This window comes from Anas platyrhynchos, chromosome 14, assembly GCF_047663525.1.
Source record: "Anas platyrhynchos isolate ZD024472 breed Pekin duck chromosome 14, IASCAAS_PekinDuck_T2T, whole genome shotgun sequence".
Lineage (NCBI taxonomy): Eukaryota > Metazoa > Chordata > Aves > Anseriformes > Anatidae > Anas > Anas platyrhynchos.
In genome coordinates this window covers 11,312,183-11,333,029 of record NC_092600.1, presented here as the reverse complement: position 1 = coordinate 11,333,029, position 20,847 = coordinate 11,312,183, and positions in this window count along the sequence as shown.

Sequence of the window (20,847 nt, the reverse complement as noted above, 5' to 3'; positions counted from 1 at the left end):
CCATGCTGGGACAAGCTTCCCCCAAACCCTATGAGGTATTTTTCTGGCATCCGCAGATCTCACCGAAGCTCCCAGACTTTCCCCTCCTGCAACCGAAAGTGGTATCTATTTTGCTTCTCCAAGCATGAGTCAGTATTTGGTTTGCAATTGTTTTTCTAGTTAGAAGAAAGTCTATGTTACATGGTCCAAATGTGGCTTGCCTAGAATTTGCCCTGTATACAAAATGAATTTCATGGGAACACTCTCTCTGCTCCGTTTTTCATTTTCTTTGTGTGTTTTTCACTTTGCTCTCATTTCCATGTATATTCACTAGATTTTTATTATATTTTTTTCATCTCCCTTCTTTTGTTGACTTCTTATTGCTCGACTGTGATTTTTCACTGTTTTGCTCCCTCTTTTCCTGTCCTGTACGGAGTGGTGTGGTAGACCTGAACCACCAGGGCTTACACCTCACAGCCTTGAAGGTCAATGCGTGGCAAGCAAGCCCTGGCAGTTTTTTGGGAGCCAGTGACTCATGGGAGGTTCAGAGCCTTAACAGTTCCTTCAGTTCACCAGGCCTGAAAGGTATTTCAGGATGGTGAGGGATCTCATGCCAATGGTCAAACTGTACAGCAGGTGACAGCCATAGAGGGTGCTGAGACACTCCCGGGGTGGGTGCAGCAGGGCTGGGCACCATCATGCAGGTAGGAGATGCATGGCTATGTTTTGCCCTCCAGCTTTCAGTGCCTCACTGCGTGGCCTGACTCTGCACAGCCCCGAGGCTATGTGTTCACCTGGGACTGTGCAGAAGTCACATTTGGTGGCAGCTTGGGTGGGATTCATGGTGCACGTCCCCAGCAGGACCAGTCTGGAGTGCATCCCCAGCGTGACAGCTCAGTGCATCTCCATCCTGGCTGCACACCCAGGAGTGCCATCTGCTGGCACTGGCTCTGGTGCTGTCCCCTAGCAGGCACACGGTCTCACTTCATGCAGGCAGACACTCTCTGGGTGATTCTACTCCAATTCTTCCTGAGATGTTTGCCTTGGGCCCCCTCCTCCAGCTGCTTTCCTTCTGCAGAGTTCTGCATCGCTGGGTTTCATGGCCCATTCCTGCAGGCTGATATGATTTAATGACTTTTCTTCTGTCATCAGTGTACCTTCCCTCCCCTGCACCTCCATTCCTGGCTCATGCAGGAGGACAAATCTTTCCTGGATGCTCTCCTAGCTGGGAGCCAAAGCGTGAGAGGGAAGGCAGAGTCCTGATCTGGGTGCTCCAAACCCTGCTCCAGGGACAGAGGTTCCCTGGCTGGGCCAGCAGCAGCTATTTACTCCTTTGCTCTTGCATCTGGGATCCTGGTACATGCAAAGTGGAAAAACACCGGATCAGGAGTAGACATCCAATCTGTCTGCAGGAGGGAGAGGATTCCTCACCGCCTGCCTGGCGTGTGATCATCCCCGTTACCCAGCACCATGTAATGCAGGCAGCTAACCAGGCTTCTCAGCATCATTTTTCAGCCTGTAGGTTTCATTTACTCTGGCCCCTTTTCAGTGCTCTGGGCTGGGGAAAGCGCTGCCTCAGCTCTTTGTGTGCACAGCTCCAGCACACTGCTTGCTCCCCATCATTGCATCTGGGTCATCAGCTTGATTTGTTCAGTTTCTTTCGGATGTTGTTTTTCTCACAGCTCAAAGGGGAAGAAAGTAGGAAGAAAGCTCTTTATTCTGCTGGGTCAAGCAAAAAACAAATCCAGGTCTGTCTTGAGCTGTGGGTCTGAAGCTTTGAGACACAACAGCAGAGTGTTAAAGGTGATAGAAGGGAGGAGCTACAGTGAGGACTGCCCAGATCTTTGGGTGCTGCTTGCCTGATGGAGAAAGCAGGCCGGGGCTGGTTGCTGTGGAATTACAATCCTAAGGGGTAGGAAGAAAGACAGTATACCCAGCATGTGCTGGGGCTTGAATATGGTTACTCCTGTTCTTTTCTAAATAGGGCTACATGTCCATCTCCCACCAAAAGTGGTGGATGGGGACAGGGCAGCATCCTACCTGTAGCCTTTTCTGTGCTCATCATAGAGCCTCCATGCAAGATTTGGATTCTGCAGTTGTAAGAGCTTTGTCTCTGTGATGCCCTAAAAAAAACACAACTCCACTTTGAAGAGGGGTGAGCTCAGTGTGGGCTCCACCGATCACTCAGCCTCTGCAGCAGGTACAAGAAGCCGTTCAGCCTCCTCCCCCCCTTCCCCTGTTTGCAGGATAATAACTTCAGTGATTAAAGATACTCCCAGGACATGTTCCTTTTGAGCAGTGAGAACTTGCAGCATCAGTGCCTGTAGATGAAAACTCCGGGTACCCAATTGGAATAATCTGGAGATTAACACTGGAGATAGGAAAATTAGCTGCCAGGCCTGGGTCCAGAAGGACATCTGAGAAATCAGGCAATTATATTCCAAAGGCATATCTCTTTGTGTTCTCACAGCTACAAATATAGCACAGAACAGGCTCTTCTCTGGCAGCGCTTGTCTATTTTGCTCATCAGAATAGTAGCTGACCGGAGGATAAAGATCTTTGCTATCAATCCTTTCAGCTAAGAAATGAAGCTTGAATGAACCTTTTATAGACAAACAACTGGAGGAGGGTGAAGTGAAACCACGAGCTGTGCTGTGACATCTCCAGCACTTCAGCAGTTCCCTTCTTCTTTACAAGCTTTCACAGCCCTCTAGCGCTTTTTCAAGGTTGACTCCGTTTTCCATCTATTCTCTGTATTTCTCCACACCTGAAAAATTGCTCCAAAGCCAATGGAGGGCTCCAAAATTCAGGTACATCCCGCAGAGACCATGGGGATGATAACAGGTCAGAGCTTCAGGGCTGTTGTATTTACACAACAAGTCACAAGGCTGGCATTTTCCTGTCCTTAAACTGTGCTTTGCTTTTAAGCTGCCACAGCACCCGGCCACAGGCATGTTGCTTAAAAGTCTCTGTCAGGCTGGAGGCTGCTCAGAAAAGCCTCCAGTTTGCGAGGGCTTTATGCATTGCATGTTACAGATAAACAGGGTAGAGATATTCAGTTCCAAGGATGCATTTAGACATTTTATATAGTGGCACATTTCAAACGTGTAAGCAGTCACTGCTTTCACTGCACCCTGAAGGATGTCACCACTGATACCCATGGGTGGCTGATGGAAGCCTGGCCTTTCAGTTCATGCTGGTGAGGAGCTCCTGGCAGAAGAACTGGCATTTTCTTGGTGTGCTGCTGCCTCCTAGGCCAAGACACTAACCAGGAAGATCAACTGTTTGTCAAACAGCAAGGATCTAGTTAGCACTGATCAGAGGGAGGCTGACTGCCAGAGCTCCTCGTGGATACACAGCAAAAGTCCCAGGTGAGGAAGGACCTGAAGGTGTCTTCCTCATGTGCTTCTGACTGGGAGATTTCAGTACTTTCAAGATCCTCACATGCCTGTCAAAATTTATAAGATTTTCACAAGGTTATGCCATCAGTGTTTTAATATAATATGGAAGACAGCTGATTTTTAAGCCTTCTTGTCTTGTATGATTTTGTAACAGCAAGTTCCAAAGATGAACTGTGACTCATATAAAAGGGCTATTATCAATTTAAACACATTGCCGTTTGATTCTGTTGATTGTTCTCTTGCCTTGCATTTACAGCGGATGTAAATTTGCTTGTTTCTCAGTATATCTCTGTTGTATTCCTCCTTAGCACATTGCTTTCCTAGCAGCAAGGCCTACCAATGTGCGCAGGGCCCAGACCAACAGGTCCCATCTTAGCTTCTTTTCTCCAGGAGGCCTCTGAGCATTTTCAGACGTTTCATTCCCTCCCAGCACATGCCTTTCTGAGACAGGGTAATCACAGCTAAACGAGGCTGGAGAGGTCAGGGCTCCACCAGGTTACGCAGCTGTGGCAGAGGATTTCCTACCCCAACCTTGAGGCCTCCTACCATTTTGTTTACTCTTCAGGCCAGTGCTGCGCAGGGAGCCTTGCTCTTTATTTAGCTGTGTGTATGTGCCCAGATCCATTCCCTTTATGGGTACCGTTCGTTTGGAGTTCAGCAATGCTCTCACTGTACGAGGTGTTCAATCCATTCCTTCCAATGTGACCTAGTATTTGGCATATGATATGACATGGTGCTGTTTGTTTGTTTGAGCATCTGACATCCTTTAAAAATAAATCAATATCTTTCCTGGCCTAATTTAAATTATTTTTTGGAATGCAAAGGGTTTCTCTTTCTCAAGTATCTATACTTTTATCATTGTAGTCAAATAATTATAATAGACTAGAGGAGCACAAATATCCTTTATATAAATTACGCTTGTTTTTTGGTTCTTGTGCCATATCTATTTGGCGTTTACACAGTGCTTTCTAAAGCCAAAAAAATTCATAGTTTTAATCCCCAGTTTCATCTCAGACAATTCCTAGACCCAAAGACAGGCATTTTGCCATGAAATAGTCTTCTGAGATAGTTTAGCGAGTCTTCCTTTGTCAGTGCTTCAGCTACTTTATTCTTTTTAGTTACGAAGAAAACTAACAATTTTTGGCCTTTAGCTCAAACTTTGATGTCTTTCCAAGTGTTCTTCAGCTGCTTTCATTTAGGGACAGCTAAAAATTTCCCAGTGAAGATAGAAACTTTTTTTTATCAGTGTCACATATGGGGTTTGCAATGAAGAATGTGTGGAGCTGACTTCTTTAGAAACCTTTTGTGGGCTCCAGTTATCTGCAGACCTCAGTCAGAAAACTTCCTCTGCCTTGTAACCAGACCAGAAAGAAACCAAAATGGAAGCACTATGTGAAACTTCATGCCTTACACTGAAAACTAAATGATAACTGTGGTTCCTTCTTTTCTTCCTTTAAAATCTGTAAAATTGTCAACCACTGTAACACCCCATGAGCATTTGTGTAAAGCCTCTCTGCTCCTGGGGGCAGTTCATCCTGCCCAGTCTATGGGAGCTCTCACATTGCTTGGAGTCCTTCCCTGAACCAACTCATAAACTGCTAATAGAACTTCTTTTTTGGTCACTCCAATTTTAGACAATTTCTTCGTCTTTATTGCTTGGAAAAAATATCTTGAAAGGTGCAAATTGGTGCCAAGTAAATAATCTCATTTCTGGATTATATTCGAGTTGCCAACACAATTTTCTTGCTGTGCTTAGGATGGATTTTCATGTTTTGACTGATACTTATTCGAGGGGCACAGATTCTTATGCCTTGCTAGTTTTCTTTTTTTTTTTTTTCTTCTTTTCCTTTCTTTTTCTTTTCTCCCCACCCCTCCAACTCTCATTCCCCCATGAGACCAAATATTATGAGGTACTGCAGTGACTGCCACCACTCTGTTTTCTCCATTTGGACTTCCAGGAGCTTCTCCACTACCCCTTCTTCTCTCTGACCTCTCCTTTTGAAGCCAGGACACGGTTATTTCTAGGGAACAACCCTTTCCACAAAGATGCTGAATTTTGTCACTTGCTGTGCAAAACAGCACAGCCACGTCTCATTGTCTGGGACCAGTAAGGCACCAAAGGGACTAACAAACATCTAATTTGTTATGGAAAGGTGAGGCTGAGTTTACATTTACACTGAGAAAGGGCTTTGCTGGGTAGCTTTATCAGGCAGCTTGCCTCTCTCCAAGGGTCAGAGGTTCTTGGCACACCGCTGCATGGGCAGAGAGGCTCACATTTCCTACTCCTGGAGCCTTCCTCGCATAGTAACCTTTTTCTTATTTACTCGTGTTTTCCCCTCTTGCTTGAGCCACCCTGGTTACGTTCTGCTGCTTAGACCCGTCCTGCTAATGTCTCTCACGCACAAAGGACAACATCCAGCTGGGGCTCAGGCTGGGATTTAGCTATTTCTTTCTCAAAGAGCCATTCAAAACAGGCTGCGAGCCTCGACCCAGGTTTACAGTTTCCTAGCAGCCAGTATCTCAAGTGGCTGAAGGAAAATGCTCTGACATGGTATTTTTCACTTGCTTGTGTCAAAGCTACTTTAACAGCCTTGTTTTCCACTAGGCCTGCTTGGTAGCAGGGGCAGCCCAGGTAAGAGGAGACGGTCTCCAGACCGTGCTTGTAAAAGAGGCTCTGACATACAGCTCCCAAGGAGCTCGGCTCTGGCCCATGGTCCTAACTGCAGTTTGGCAATCACAAGTCAGCCCAAACAGTGGGAAAAGCAAATTTGGACTGCAGCACAGGCTGTTCCTTGCCCAGGGCTGTGTCTGGTGGGTGGGTGCCCAGGAAATCACAGAGTGCCTCAGCCCCAGGTCAGTGCAGAGGCACCCACAAGGGTGCGATGTGCTGCACTGGAGCAGGATGTGCAGGGCTCAACCTGCTGCTGGATTTCCCAGAAGGAGGTCTTCTTCATGACAAAATGCTTCCATAGTGCTCCTTGTTGCCTCTGTGGCTGACAAAAGTGACCACTGCATTAGAAAAATAACTTTGGCCACAAGGTGCTGGGTGAAGAAGGGCAAAGATGCTGCAAATGTGTGAGGAATGTGCACACAGAGCTGGCTCCAGCCCGCAAAGGAAACTGCAGCTGCTGGGGAATGTGTGGGTGAGGGAGTCCAAGGGTTCTCCAAAATGCCAAGCCATGGTCTGTCCTTCCCAGGGTCACAGAAAACTCTCCTGCTTTACCAACAGGGAAAGGGAGGCTGAGTTTTGAAGTACAGGAGAAACCTTTGGCCAGGCAATATGTGAATATGGAGAGATCTCAGTGCAAGCTGCGTGGGGCAATATAACCTGGTCATCCTGACCGTAGCCTTCTCCATGGCATAATTCTACCATGGAAAAAGTCCCAGTACTGAAACCTAGTGATTGGGACTCTTTTCTGGCTGATCATGCACCCATTTAGGTAAGACCCTATGTGCTGCTGTGCCTCAGTTTCCTTGACGGTAACGTGAGAGCAAAATCAGCTTGTCTCAATAGATGGAGAGGGATAGGTCATCGCTGTTTGCACTGTGCAGATGGGAGGGAGCCATAAACCAGCAAGGAATTACAATTGGCTTTATCTTGTTTTTGATATACACCCAGCCTGCCCTTTCCCCTTCTTAGCACCTACGTCTAGTCTGCACTCCTTTGCTGCCCTTTGAACTCAGGCTCAGTGCCACATTTGAGCCTCATGGGAGCTGGTAAGAAACCTGAAGCTCAAGGGCCCCACAAGCCACTTGGGAAGGTGCCAGCTCCTCCACCCAGCACCCCGTTATCTCGGTCCCATACCACAGAGAGTTGGTCTGCTGCAGCAGGGAGCTGTCACCGCACACCTTCACGGGCACAGCCTGGCTGGGACCGATGCCATCATCCCGCCACACACTCCAACAACCCTCTGATGCTCACTGTGCTTCCTCCTGCCAGCCCTGATAATAATTACAATGCTTTATCAGTTTCCTCGGTCTATTGGTGCATTGCCAGGCTCAGCCTGGTTTGGAAAGAGGTAGTTTTTCTATAAGGGCAGAGTCCTAGCAGAACCATTGACTTTGATGTAGCCCAATTTTTCAATACCTTTGCTTCTTGCCCAAGCTGGCAGCTTCCTGCCCTCACTCCTACCTGCAGGAGCTCTGCTCTGTCTGCTCCCGGAGCACTATGCCAGTGAAACAGCCCAAGAGCATAAATAGTTGGAGCAACATTCTTCAAAGACATGTTCTGCTCTCCCCTTCCCTTCCTCTTCTTTTCCTCTCACATCTGTTACTGTCTCCTTTCCCTTCCCCATGCCCTTCCCTCATTCTGCACACTGAAAAACAAAAAACACTAAATCTGAGCATCAGTCCCCCAAAGGTTCCAATAATTCTGCAAGCCCTTGCCATTGCATTTAGGCACTGTGCACGTGGCCACAGCAAGTCTGCAGGCTGCTCACCCAGCCAGCTAAGTGCTGCAGTTATACCAGCTACAAACCCTTTAAGAGTAGGCGTGTTAACCAGAATTATAATCCACAACAATACGGAAAGTCCAAAATGTCTCAGAATGTGCACAAACAATACGTGTATTACAGTGATGATATACATCAGCAGAGAACTGCAGCTGATAGCATCCCACAGTAGCTGCAGTTTTACCTCTGGTGTGCTGATGAAGCAGTCCCTTGTGGTTCTTCGGAGGAGTGGACTGCTTTCAAAAATAACTGGGGGCAAAGTAATTGGGTTCCGGCTTTAATCCAGATTGATTTTGCCAGCGTCTCCAGCAGCTGGCTGGCCATGCTGCCAGTGGCACATGGGTGTCGTGGTGCAGGGCTAGAGTAAACCAGTCTGGGAGATGCTGGAGTCCCTGCCGGAGAGGACGGGGTGCTCATCTGCTCCTTTCGAGGCCCAAGCAGGGCAGTGACAGCACACGGGTAACAGCCAGCATTAAACTGCAGCAGCTGCAGAGGCACAGCCATTCCCAGCCACGGTTTGTAGACGAGACAGTGTACAGCTAAGTGGGGAGAAGCTTCCTTGCTACAAAGGTAGCAGGAATAATCAGAGTGCTGTGAGAGGCACAGCTTACCTGCCTGGGATTTTCTTGCTATTCGGGGGTTGTAGCCTCACTTATAGCATTAGAGAAGTTGCATCAGGATCTCAGCTTTCACACACAGAATCACACAGAATCACACAGAATCTCTAGGTTGGAAGAGACCTCAAGATCATCGAGTCCAACCTCTGACCTAACACTAACAGTCCCCACTAAACCATATCCCTAAGTTCTACATCTAAACGTCTTTTGAAGACTTCCAGGGATGGTGACTCAACCACCTCCCTGGGCAGCCTGTTCCAATGTCTAACAACCCTTTCAGTAAAGAAATTCTTCCTAACATCTAACCTAAAACTCCCCTGGCGCAACTTTAGCCCATTCCCCCTCGTCCTGTCACCAGGCACATGGGAGAACAGGCCAACCCCCATCTCACTAGAGCCTCCTTTAATATACTTATACAGAGTGATAAGGTCACCCCTGAGCCTCCTTTTCTCTAGGCTGAACAAGCCCAGCTCCTTCAGCCGCTCCTCATAGGACTTGCTCTCCAGGCCCCTCACCAGCTTCGTCGCCCTTCTCTGGACCCGCTCAAGCACCTCGATGTCCTTCTTGTAGCGAGGGGCCCAGAACTGAACACAGTACTCGAGGTGCGGCCTCACCAGAGCCGAGTACAGGGGGACAATCACCTCCCTAGCCCTGCTGGTCACACTGTTTCTGATACAAAAATTTCTTGGAGGAAAAAAAGGTTCTAGGCATTTGCAGAGCTTGAAAATTCAAAGCAAGTGAATATTACAGATCAGGCATGAAGGAAGGCCCTGATTCCTCTGAAAAATCCTTTCTTATAAGGAGGAAGGAAGGAGAGAACAGGAACAGGCTTGCAAGTCTAGATACATAGGGTTAGTGATATGGAAAAACAGTCCAAGGAGAGATGCTTCTCTGCCATCCCACACTTGTCTGAGAGGTTTTACACCCACTTGTCTGTCTTTATTTCCCCAGTTCTCATCCTTTCCTTCCCCACACTTGCCTATCTTGGCCTCCTTTCCCCAGCTCGGTTCCTCTTGACCGGAGCCAAGTGCTCTGAGCACGCTGTTTTTGTGTCTGCAGATGAATGTACGGAGCACGTTTCACAGCTGGCATTGTGTGGTATGGGTTCAGCAGCGGGGCAGAAGAGGTAACGTGATAACAGAGGCTGAATGTCAGCAGAGGAAAGCACCACGGACCATTCTTTATCAAGAATGCTAAAAATAAAAGCACCCATTTCTGATTTCTGAGAACCCAGACAGTGGCTATGCTTCCTTCCTGCAGATGCAATAGCAGCCCTGTGTAAATCTTCCCAGCACTGCAAATTCAGAGACTAAAACCCTTGGGGCCATATCCTCAGTGGTGTACAGCATTACACTGCTGCTGCCTCAGGCTTGCTGCTGCTGCTTTACTCCTGCTGGAGACCGGCTACTTTCAAATCTTCACACTTAGCTGGGGAATTGGGTCTTCATTTTCCCGTTGCCAGATGCCTTCCATGTCCTGTAAATACACAAAGGGTCGCACTGAGCCCTGAGAGTGGGGACACAAGAAGCAGCCTGGTGCTGGTACCAGCCAGATCAGACTACAGGATTTTACCATGTCTCTAAATCCCGATGGGTGATGTCCCCATTAACGCTGCTTCTGTTCTTCGGTGGCTGGAAGCATCTTGTGGAGCTGTGACTCCTGTGTTTGTCCTGCTGTCTCAGCTCAGTTCCAGCCCTCCTGGGTCACCCCTGGCTCTTTGCAGACCCCATGTCCTCCCTGTCTGTTCCACCTCACCGCCCTCCTCAGTATTCATCATTCACGGCAATTTGGGGAGCTGCTGGGCTCTGGCATTCTCATCTGAAATAGCCGATGAATTAAACCAGCACCACAGGACTTTATTGAGTTTTTGATGTTCTGGAAATGAGGGCACAGCAAGGGAACAGCCCAGGTTAATAGTGCTCAGCACTGGCTGAATGCCTCCCATCCCAGGATCTCAGATGGCTCTGGACAGCGACGGAAGGCACACCCAGCCTCCTAAGAGCCAGCACAGCAGCTCCCATCTCCTAACAAGCCAGACCAGGCTTACAGGGCTCCTGCAGTGCTACAGGACACCAGGACCATTCACCATTTCCCCAACATCACAGACCTCTGTTCTGTCACAGATGTTTCTGGCTGGTGTTTGAGGAGCAATGGGACAGCACAGAACAGAGCACAGTGAAACATTGCATCCAACTCAGGCATGGCAGAAACCTTTTTTTGTTGGGCCAACAACTTGACCAAGACAGCCTGTGTAAAGCCTTAACCTGTCTCATTCCTTGTTCAGCTGTGGTGTGCAGTTGTTTTGGGATACCCTGCCTCTACGTTAGACGAGACATCTCCCCCACACCAGCTCTAGCTTCTTTCATACCCAGAGAGCATGCCAAGCACCTCTAATTTTTGGATTGAGCACCTTCCACTGCCCTTTTTCACCCATTAATCTAAACCAGGCATAAAATCCCTTCTTGCACTGGCTGATTTTTTAGGAAGCTACAGATGGCAGAGGCAGGAAAGCAGTGTCCCAGCCAGCAGCTCCAATTTTCTTCTGAAAGCTGCCCCCAGCCCTGTGAACACAGCCCCACACAGCTCTGCCCTGCGCTGCCAGCTGAGAGCAGGTTCAGGCAAAGCCTTTGTTTTGTGGCTATTAAATAATGCAAAAGACTCTGCAAGCTGCTGAGAAGAGGTGGCTTCCTTCTGAGCCCATCACTTCAGACTAATCCGGTCCCTCTCAGCTGACCTTGATTTTTGCCACCACAGGAGCTGAGGAGCTGAGGCAGTGACTTCAGTGGAAATTCGGACTTTTGCAAACCACCTCATGCATCTCTCCCTTCTGTGTCACAGAAGCCTATTTCTTACACTGCTCTTATCTTGATTTACCATAGCCCAGGTGCTTCTTTGTATTCATGTAATGGAGCATAAGAATTGCAGAGCACCATTTTTTATCCCACCAAAGCTGCTGACAGCTCCTCTGACTTCTGCTTTGAACTGGAACTGCCACATTTGGCCCAAAGAGATACAGTGCTGCCACTTACTGAGTTGTCATCACCATGCTGCCTTTTGCTCTGCAGAACTAATTCCCACTTAAGCCTTGTGGCATTTATTTGTTTTTCTGTATTCTTTGCCCATGAACACATGCACTAGTGCAGCCAGGTCAGCTTGCGGATGTCACTCAGTGCCTTGTACTGGTGCAGGAGCGGGGACAGCTCCCTGCTGTCTGTCCCAGCCTTCCTGCTCCACTTGAGTTTTCCAACCTGTCATCGCACAGTGCTAAATAGTTGTAAATGTCCCCTTCTAGCAGCAGGGTTGAATTCTTGAAAGCTCAGGACCTTTTTTTACAATGGGAAAGCTATTTGCTGCTCAGATCTGGGATGGCTTCTTGGAGTTTAATACTGCCAGACCAGCACAAGAGAGTGAGAAATTGCACAGCCAGCTCCTGTCCAGGATGGACCATCAAATGGAAACACTTCCACATATCCCAGCTTAGAAATTTTCATTTAGAACCTCCAGGTTTTGGGTATCAGGATGATGTGTTTGACCGCCTTATCTTCAGTAAATCCATCTTTATTCCACCTCCTCCTTCTTTTCAAGCCTTTAATCACAGCATTTCAGAAGAATTTTCTTGTGAATAGATACAGCCATGTATTAGCTCTGCGTCTTCTTCTCGGTTGGAGTTAATTCTGAGAATAACGGAGGAGCTTTATCTATTAATTAAAACTAATGACTTTATAAAATTGCAGATGTGTTAAACTTTGAAAGACTTGCATTGGAGACCAATAGGAATAGGCAATTTGCAAGCTTGAATAATAAAGGAAATTGCCTTGAAATGGATATACCCGGCTAGATGAAAGCCTCTCCTGCTACTAGAAAATGCGAAGAGAATTAATTGTGGCTGTTAGTTCTTAGATTACTGTGTTTACCACCCCATTTCAGAGGTGTGCCTGGGAATATTTCCCTTGTACCTTGCAAAACCAGGAAATGGCACTTGTGTCCTTCAAGGTAAAATCAGATACAAACCATTGCAATAATTCCCATTTGTTTTCTTCCAAATTGCTTCCAGATTAAGCCTACTCATTTTACAAACACACTGAGTCCAGCTGGATGCTTCAGGCTCATCACACCCCACTGACAATAAAAGCTCTGCTACTTTTAATGTCACACATAACTGCAGAGAACTACACTAAGCCCAGCAGAGAAATGGACGGTCCTTCCGAGAGCAGTCGGGAATGATTGCACTTAGCCTCACCGGGATTTTGGTGATGGAGTAGGAACCCAGTGCCAAGAACGAGTACAGGGAGGTGTACCAAGTCCCCAAACAATTTGCCAGACCTTTTCTGATGGATGACACCGGCAAGAATTCCCATGTGAGTCTGTGATTCAAGGGCCACCCTGCTCCCAAGAAGACCAAACACCCCACCACTGCCTCCTGGGTCTCCTCCTTGTTCTCTCTGCTAATGGCTCAGGGAGAGAATGAGGTGGCACTGAGCTGCTGCACTCACAGACCCTTCCCAAGGGCCCATTCAAGACTCTCTGGGCAGAGCAAGGAGAAAACAAGCCGGGTATTCTTTGCCAGCAAGAAAGCATTGCTAAATGTTAACTCTCTTCTCATTGCAGCTGTTGTGGGTGTCCTCCAGCAATCTACAGCAGCAGACGAAATCACAACAGCAATACAGAGAGAGAAAAGTTTCTGCAAAGGGAAAAAAACAAAAAAAAACAAAAAAAACACCTCATGAATATACACTATTTTCCTTCTAAGGTTTCCAGTTCACATAGGCTAAGCAGTGCAGATTAGCTAGGATTTACTTTACCCAAAGACACATCCCAAATCCCTCCTGCAGGCTGCATTTGCCCAGATGTTTCCTGTAGCTGGATGCTGGCCAGCCTGATGCCTGCCTTCGCCAGATGTGCCGCCCGCTCCCACACTGCCAAGTGTTTTGCCTGCCGAGCATGTTTCCTCCACTGGAGGTGGATTTTCCTAATCACCCGCCTGCTCCATGTTCCTGCCTTTCAGAAATTATTTGTTCCTGCCAGGCACTAAATCTGATGGTTGCAGTAGGTGTTTATATGGGAATAAAAATGGCAGGCTGACAAATCCCCAGCGCCAAAGGTTTTTCTGGTGGACCTTTCGCACTGAAACAGAGGAAGATGAAGAGCGCTGGGATGAAAGCCAGCCCTCCAGCTGGGGTACAGAAAATTAACTGTGCTTCTCTTTTCTGTGCAGAGGCTGTTAAGCATGAATTTAGCACAGTGTCAAGTGCAGGTTTCACAATCTCAGTTTGTGTTCACCCTGGGCTGCTCTGGAGAGTATTGAGTCTGGGAGCACTCAGGAAGGAGCACAGTCACCACGACTCCAGTTTTACTCATTCTGGAAGCAGAGCTGTGCAAGCAGTTTGAATGAAGAGAGCATTTCTAAGAAAATCAAGCTTTGTTCTTTAGAGAGATCATAGATTTCAATTTATTTAATGACAGTTGTGCAGTTTTTACAGCAGTACAACCTGAGGTTCTGCTTCCTTTAGCCCACGTGCCCTTGCTGCAGCAGCAAGCCTGCCCGCGGACCTGACTTCCCACCCCATATCATCCTGGGAAAGCTCCAAGCTCCCCCAACCAGCAGGACCCCACACAAACAGCCCAGACCCTGCCCTCCTCTTCTTTGACCTGCCAGCTCCCCTTGGGCTGGCTGCAAACAGGGAGAGATGCCCTGCCTGGTCTCTGGTCCATGCAGCGTTCACACATAGGTGTGTACATAGGGAGGCAAGGAAATGTGTTTCCCTCTGTGTTTGCAGAAACAACCAGGGAGGGTGGCATGTTGCCTATTAATAATCTGGCCGCTGAACTCCTCCCAGGGTCTCAGAGTTATCTGGGGGTTCGCTTGCTGACTTGTCTCCTTTCGCTTCTCCAAAGACACCTCAATTCCTGATCTTTTGGCAGCATGTGCAGTTTCTCTTCCAGTTTCTTACCATGGGTGATACCAGTTGCTATATTATCACTGTCTCCCTGCCACCTCTACATAACAGTTTCTTACTAAGAGATAAACATAAGCATGGATTAGTCAGGGAAGCAACTCTGGGTGAGGTGTTCTCATAACACTAACAAACACAAGAGATGACAAATATTGACTTTCCTCGCTGTAAGCTTGTCCAGCCTCCAGCTGCATGGGGGACGAGCGATAACAGCATTGCTGTGGCTGGCCACAGCCTGAACAACCCTGAGATCAGGTTTGCGTATGGGAGCACACACAGTACTCCCAGCTTCTTTCTCTGGCCGGGCAGCACCTCCCTCAGCGCTGCCCCAAACATGCACCCAGGTGTCCCAAATTGCCAAGTGACTGCGAGCCCAGGGCTGGGCAGCAGCTGCTGGGTGTCTGCGAAGAGCTGGCTGGCACCGCAGTGCTGGCTCTGCTCCTTATTTCCAGCTGCTACTTCAATTAGAAGTAGCTAAAAATACACAAGTGTATTTTAGCTCCCAATACTATTTTCCATGTATGAGATAGGAGAGGGATGCTATGCAAGCATGAAGGAGAGGTGTATAGCTTGTCCTCATTTGGGGAGTGAGGGGAAGAAGGTCTGGAGGAAGGGAATTTATTTCCAGGCACGGTCCCTGCAGAAACAAGTTCAGAAAGCTCTCTGAGGATCTTTGATCAGGATCTTTGCAAGAGTGTCAGACAGCAGATCACACCAGTGTACAGGCTGCAAAATAAATATTTAGGCACCTCCAACACTTCTGCAGGGAGGCACCTTTCTCCTCTCCCTTGAGAAAACTGTATTTATCTGAAGAGGTTTGTTCCAGACTTGACAAATAAAGAAGTTGTCCGAGTAATTGCTTCCACATTAATGGCTTTTGCACCGAGCAGAGCTCACCCTGCCATGCAACCGCCTGGCAGTGATGGGCAAGCAAAGGCTTTTCCTGAAGATCCAGCAGGAGGGTCCTCCCTGAGATTTGCTGCAGGCTACCTACAGCAGCTTTGCAGGAGGCCTGCTGTGAAACCCATGTTCTTAGTGACCCCAGGACAAACTCACTGGGTGGTACAAGCATGCTTTGATGATTTAGGTGTATGTTGACTTTGTGTGTGATCTGGTGTGTGACCCAGCCTAACGGCAGAATTACTTGAGAGTAGATGTTCAAAGAACGAGCCATAAATAAATAAATAAAGCCTTAGACTCTGGGTGAAAATAGAAGGCACAAGAATTCCTTCCTAGACACTTTCGCAGAAGAACTGCAAGTCAAAATAGAAATGCAGAAGTCTTCTTTGAATGTGGAAGCTGTGGAGGAAAGTTACAGGCCTCATAGGTTGTATTGGAGAACAACTAGTGCAGATGGTGAATGTTCTGGTGTCTGCCAGTCTCAGCCTCCTGACATGTAGGCAATGACAGGGTGAGACCTTCAGCTCCCCCAGAGCCCCACAGCCCAGCTGTTGGCCATACACCATTGCAAATCAGGGAAGCTGGGCTGGTGCAGCAAGTTGGGAAGTTTGTGTCCTAGCCTGGAGGAAGGGAGACAGCCCCTTCAAGAATGGCTGGGAGACGGAAAGATATCAAATACTTCTCCTAAAATAGGTGCTCTTCCACAGCACGGAGCTTGGAGGCACTGTCCGGATAAAAGCAGAGGAGAACGGCAGCATATGGTGAATAGCCTGATGCCAAGTGGAATTTTTCCAGCCGTGTTCGAGGAACTTGGTTCCAAGTGCTGCTTCGAAGGCCTCAGCTCAGAGCCTATATTTAACCATGTTGAATTTGCTGGCAGCCTGGATGGAGTGGACAGTGCCCAGCATCTCCCTGGCACATCACTCCTCTCTCAGAAAAGCTTCTTTAAAGGGCTGAAAGTGTCTTCTGGTACAAAGGCAAGGATCAGATGGAAAAAAAATAAGGAACACCAACAGTTTGGGGCAGGTCAGACATACTGTATTTCTTGCAGTGGATGTCACATCCAAGGAAGTGTATGGGAGCAGGAGTTGCCTCCAGACATCCTCATGCTGTTGCTTGAACACTCTGAAATATTTTTAATTTTCTTATAGCCTCTACCTAGCACCAGACATGCCCAGAGGGAGAGCACAGCCCTGGCTGCACATCTCCAGCTCTCCCTGGAAGAGAACCGGCCCTCTAACACCACCATCTTCAACCACCAGCAGCAGCCCTGTGCAAACATCCCTGCTCCTGAGTATCCTAACCCAGTCCTAGGCCTGACATCAAGCTTTAAGATGTACAGACAGCCACACATCAGGCTGTAAAGGGCTGGCTGGATTACTCAGGCTTTGAGCTCCATCTCCTGTCCTGTTGGCTCAGCTCCATCAGGGCACCAGGGCACGTTGCCTGCAGCTGAGGAGCAGCAAACTGTTGCAGCAGAGGTACCGGGGCTGGAGCTGCTGGTCTTGGTCCACAAAATTCCACACAGAAATACATATTTCATGGGGTGGTACCATCATTTCCAGGTCTGGATAAAAAGCCCTCAGGATTTCTTAGCATCAGTTTCTGAGCCCCTTAACGAGGTGGTTATGTGAGGGCAGACAGAAGCTGTCTAGAGTAACTCCAGAGTTTACATCATTGAGAGCCAGTTCACTTCTCCCAGCTCGGAAGTTTTATTTTGTCATTACTTTAAAGGAGGCAGTGCTGTATTCCTGTGAGGACCTTGTAGTTATTCAGACCCTCAGGAGCTCCAGCATTTATCCCACTAGTAACCGCTTCAGCACAGAGGCATTTTCCTGAAGCTAAATGCTGCTGGACTGTAAGGCGACACGGCTCTGATGGGGGTCAGATTTGACGTCAATGCCACACGCTGGCTTCTGTCCTGGGTGATATCAATGCACAAGCACTCTCCTACCCTCACCTTCCCCCTCACCCTCCGATCCCCAGGAAGGGGCAGAGACCTCCGCTCAGGACCACGTGCCAGCCCGCACCACCCTGGGTCACGCTCGGTCTCCTCAGAGACATCCAATCATCAACTGGTGACAGTGCCCAAATTCACATCCCCTCCCTGCTCTATATTGGTACCACCGGGAACACAAGGCTGCTGATCCCAAGCGAAATGGGAAAGAGCATGGCTCGGGTGCAGCTGGGCCTTCCCTGTATGGGGCAGCAAGGCCCACATGCATCATGTCAGCCTTCATGTGGTGTGTTCCTCACATAAACACCTCTGTGTGTATGCAAGTACAGCCACCAGTAGCTCCAACAAACATGACACCATCCAACAGGGCCTGCAGGCCTGGTTCCTTCTTGGGGCTGGGGTGAGAGAGCAGCTGGTGGTGGTGGTGGTTGGAGCTGGGAGGACACTTGGGAAGAGCTTGGGAACTCTGTCAGCTGGAGGAGAGAGGAAAAGCCAAGCTGATGAGCTGCAGGAGGCTGTGGTGTGTCAGGGTGTGAGGCAGGCTGGATGTGTACATGGCTCAACATCAGAGCCAGCTCCCAAGCCGTCTCCAGCAAGCTCCACTCTCCCTCTCCCTGTAACTCATCAGATTTCTCCCCATTCTCCTTCCCCAGCTCAGGTTTGGGCTCAGAAGTCTTCATCCCGCACCATCCAGTTCCCTCCCTTCCCCTTGCCTGGCCTCTCAGACCAAAGTGGTGTTGCCAAAGCTCTGCTCACGGGGATGAAGAGCTAGCCCTTAGCGAGAGGCATGTGGAGGCTGGCAGGCAGGTGAATCCGCCCCATTCATGTGTACATTTCCTGACACAATGGTGGTTGGATGCTTCTGAGCCAAGACTTTCCACATATGTTCAGCTTTTTTGAGGTACCATTCAGGTTTTCTGAATGGATGTAGCATCCTTCCCCCTAGCTGCATCCTCTGCCACATTCAATATTGTTTTCAGAGTGGTAGATGTGAATGGAGATGCCTCAAAATGGCTGAGGTGTTTAAATGTAAGAGGAGCACCACCAGCCCAGGCTGTGCATTCTTCCTTGCCCCAGGTGGGAGTTATTGCTGGGTCAGAGGGCAGGGCTGCCTGCTTCCCAACATCTTATTGCCTATGCCTGGTTACTGCCTGTGACTCTCAGCTGGGCCACCCAGAAAGTTTCCCAACGTGGGCAGTGTTTCACAAGGACATCGGGTTGGATGTGCCTCAAAGGGTCTTCTTGTCTTGTCATGGGTTAGCACAGGCGGCCAGCCCATTTTAATATTTCCCACTCTTCAAACACAGCCTTGATAAAAGCCTCCCATTCCCAGCAGCCTGACTCAGCCACTGGCCCACTGGGAGCCAGGAATCAAAGCCCTCAGCAACTTCCCCCACAGCTGTCTTTAAAGGCAGGCACACTGAGGATTTGAGCCATTATCTCAGCTACCATGTGGACCTGATGAACCACTCTTCTGCTTTTCTCAACAAGATAAAGGCCAAGTTAAAGGAGTCCTTCCAGCTCTTTTCCCTCAGGCCACAGATGAAGAAGGACCTCAGTCCTGGCGGGACACCAAGTGTGCTCTGAGCTGGGGACTTGAACTCTGAGGCCTCTGCAATGCCAGTGAGCTGCTGAGCTCCTGGTATTGTAAAAAGCACCAGTGTTATGGCCAGCTGCCAGGAACTGTGGTCCTGCAGAGCAGGAAAGAGAGAGCAAGAGGGGCAGAGACCCAGGAAGCATCCCTGAAGCAGCATCTGACATTAAGATAACCTGAGAGCCTTCTCATTTTTTCTCTTAAGTCTCCACAAAACACCTATGAATTATACACCTCTGGCCAGCTCCCACTGAATAGAGCTCATGGTAGGAGATTTTTGTCTTCCATCATTGTTGTGCAGCAAAGTGGGATAAAAGACAATTAAAGTCCTGGTTTGGGAGAAGGGCTGGAGCCAAAGCTGACTGTGGGCAGCGTGCTGTGATGCTCCTGCTTTCCACGGGACATCAGGGTCCCCCCAGCTGCCCAGCCCTGGGGCCTGGAGCTGAGCCAAGCTCAGCTCTGCACAGGCAGCAAAGGGAAACAAAACCGGAGCTGGCAGCCTGCAGACAGGGCCACACGCACTCCCAGGCCGTGTTTTGCTGCCTTTCTTCAGAGAAGAGCTCCAGGTCTGAGTTCCAGCACTGGCAAAGTTGCTCACATTGCTTCCTTAGCCATAGCTAGATGGAGGACTCATTGGTTCCTCCCACAGATCCTGTTCATGTTTGTGCTGAACCAGGCCGAATGTCGACGTGGCTGCTCGTGTTCTGAACATGTGCACTATCAGACTTGAACGGCTGCATCTTTGCTCTTATCCTCCAAGGAAAGTTATGAACAACCCCTTGAACATCTGCTGATGACACCCCTTGCAGGCCTCTGGATGAGGTTATTTGAAAGCCCAGGTGCAACATGTTCAGTTCGCAGCTGCACAGGCCCCTTGTGTGTTACGCCTGTGCTGCTGCTGGGGTCTGCGCCACAGGAGAAAAGTCTGGGTGTTAAAAACTGCAGAAAGGGGAACAGAACCAAAAAAGAGCTCACGGACTTTATCTACTAAAGAAAAAGGAATGGCCAGCTGTCCAGATCCAGGCTGCAGCTTTGACGATTTGCACAGAATAGCAGCTCTGCTAATACAAAAGACTCATTTACTCAAGTGTATTGGCTTACACCAGCAAGGAGAGCACGAGATTAAGCCCAACAAAGGGTTTGCTGCCTGAACGCTGCAGAATGCCACATACTGACTCTTGTGCCGTATTCAATTTATGCCTTCACTAAGGGTGGATGGATTGCACAAGCATGGAGTGAAGATGAGAATCATTTTCACACTAATAGCAGTAAACTGTAGAATCTGGCCAAAATCAGAGGAAGGGGACAAAAAGAGACCTGGAAGAAATAAATATTGACTGCAAGAGGCCAGCTGGTCGTGCCCCCTGCTCCAAGGCAGGTTCAGCTTTTCCTGGAGGAGCCCTAAGGGATGCTCGGTGCCCAGGCTCCTCAGCAGCCCTCCCAACTTCCCCCAAACACTGGCATCGAAACTGAACCACCACAGATAAAATGCAAGATGAGCAGAGCAGGAGGACACAAGAGGGTCGAAGCATTTGGAACCTGCTGGCCCTGGGACAAAAAGATGAGTAACTTGTAACATTTCCTGTACTAGTACTGAACATTTTAGTGCTTCCAGTGCATCTCTGATCCTCTCACTCCCTCAAATGGAAATGAGAAAATGCATCCCATGGTGCTTTTACAAAACAAAACATCACAAAGTATTAAGACAATAAAGTTACTTTGCTTCTGGCAATACGTTTTCAACTCCCCCGATTTGGTAATAATGTTATAATTGAGCCTGCAGTTATGAATGGTCTTGTCTTCCTTTCCTACAAGTATTTCCTCACCTCATACAACAATATGAAAGCTGACATATTTTGGTGATTTTCTGGAGGAAACACAGGGCTGAAACACATTGCACAGACTGATGTGTGTTGGGGAAAGTGCAGTCCCTAGAGAAGCTGGCTCTGCTCCTGGGGCTAACCATTTTGCAAAGCTATAAATGAATCCAAAAT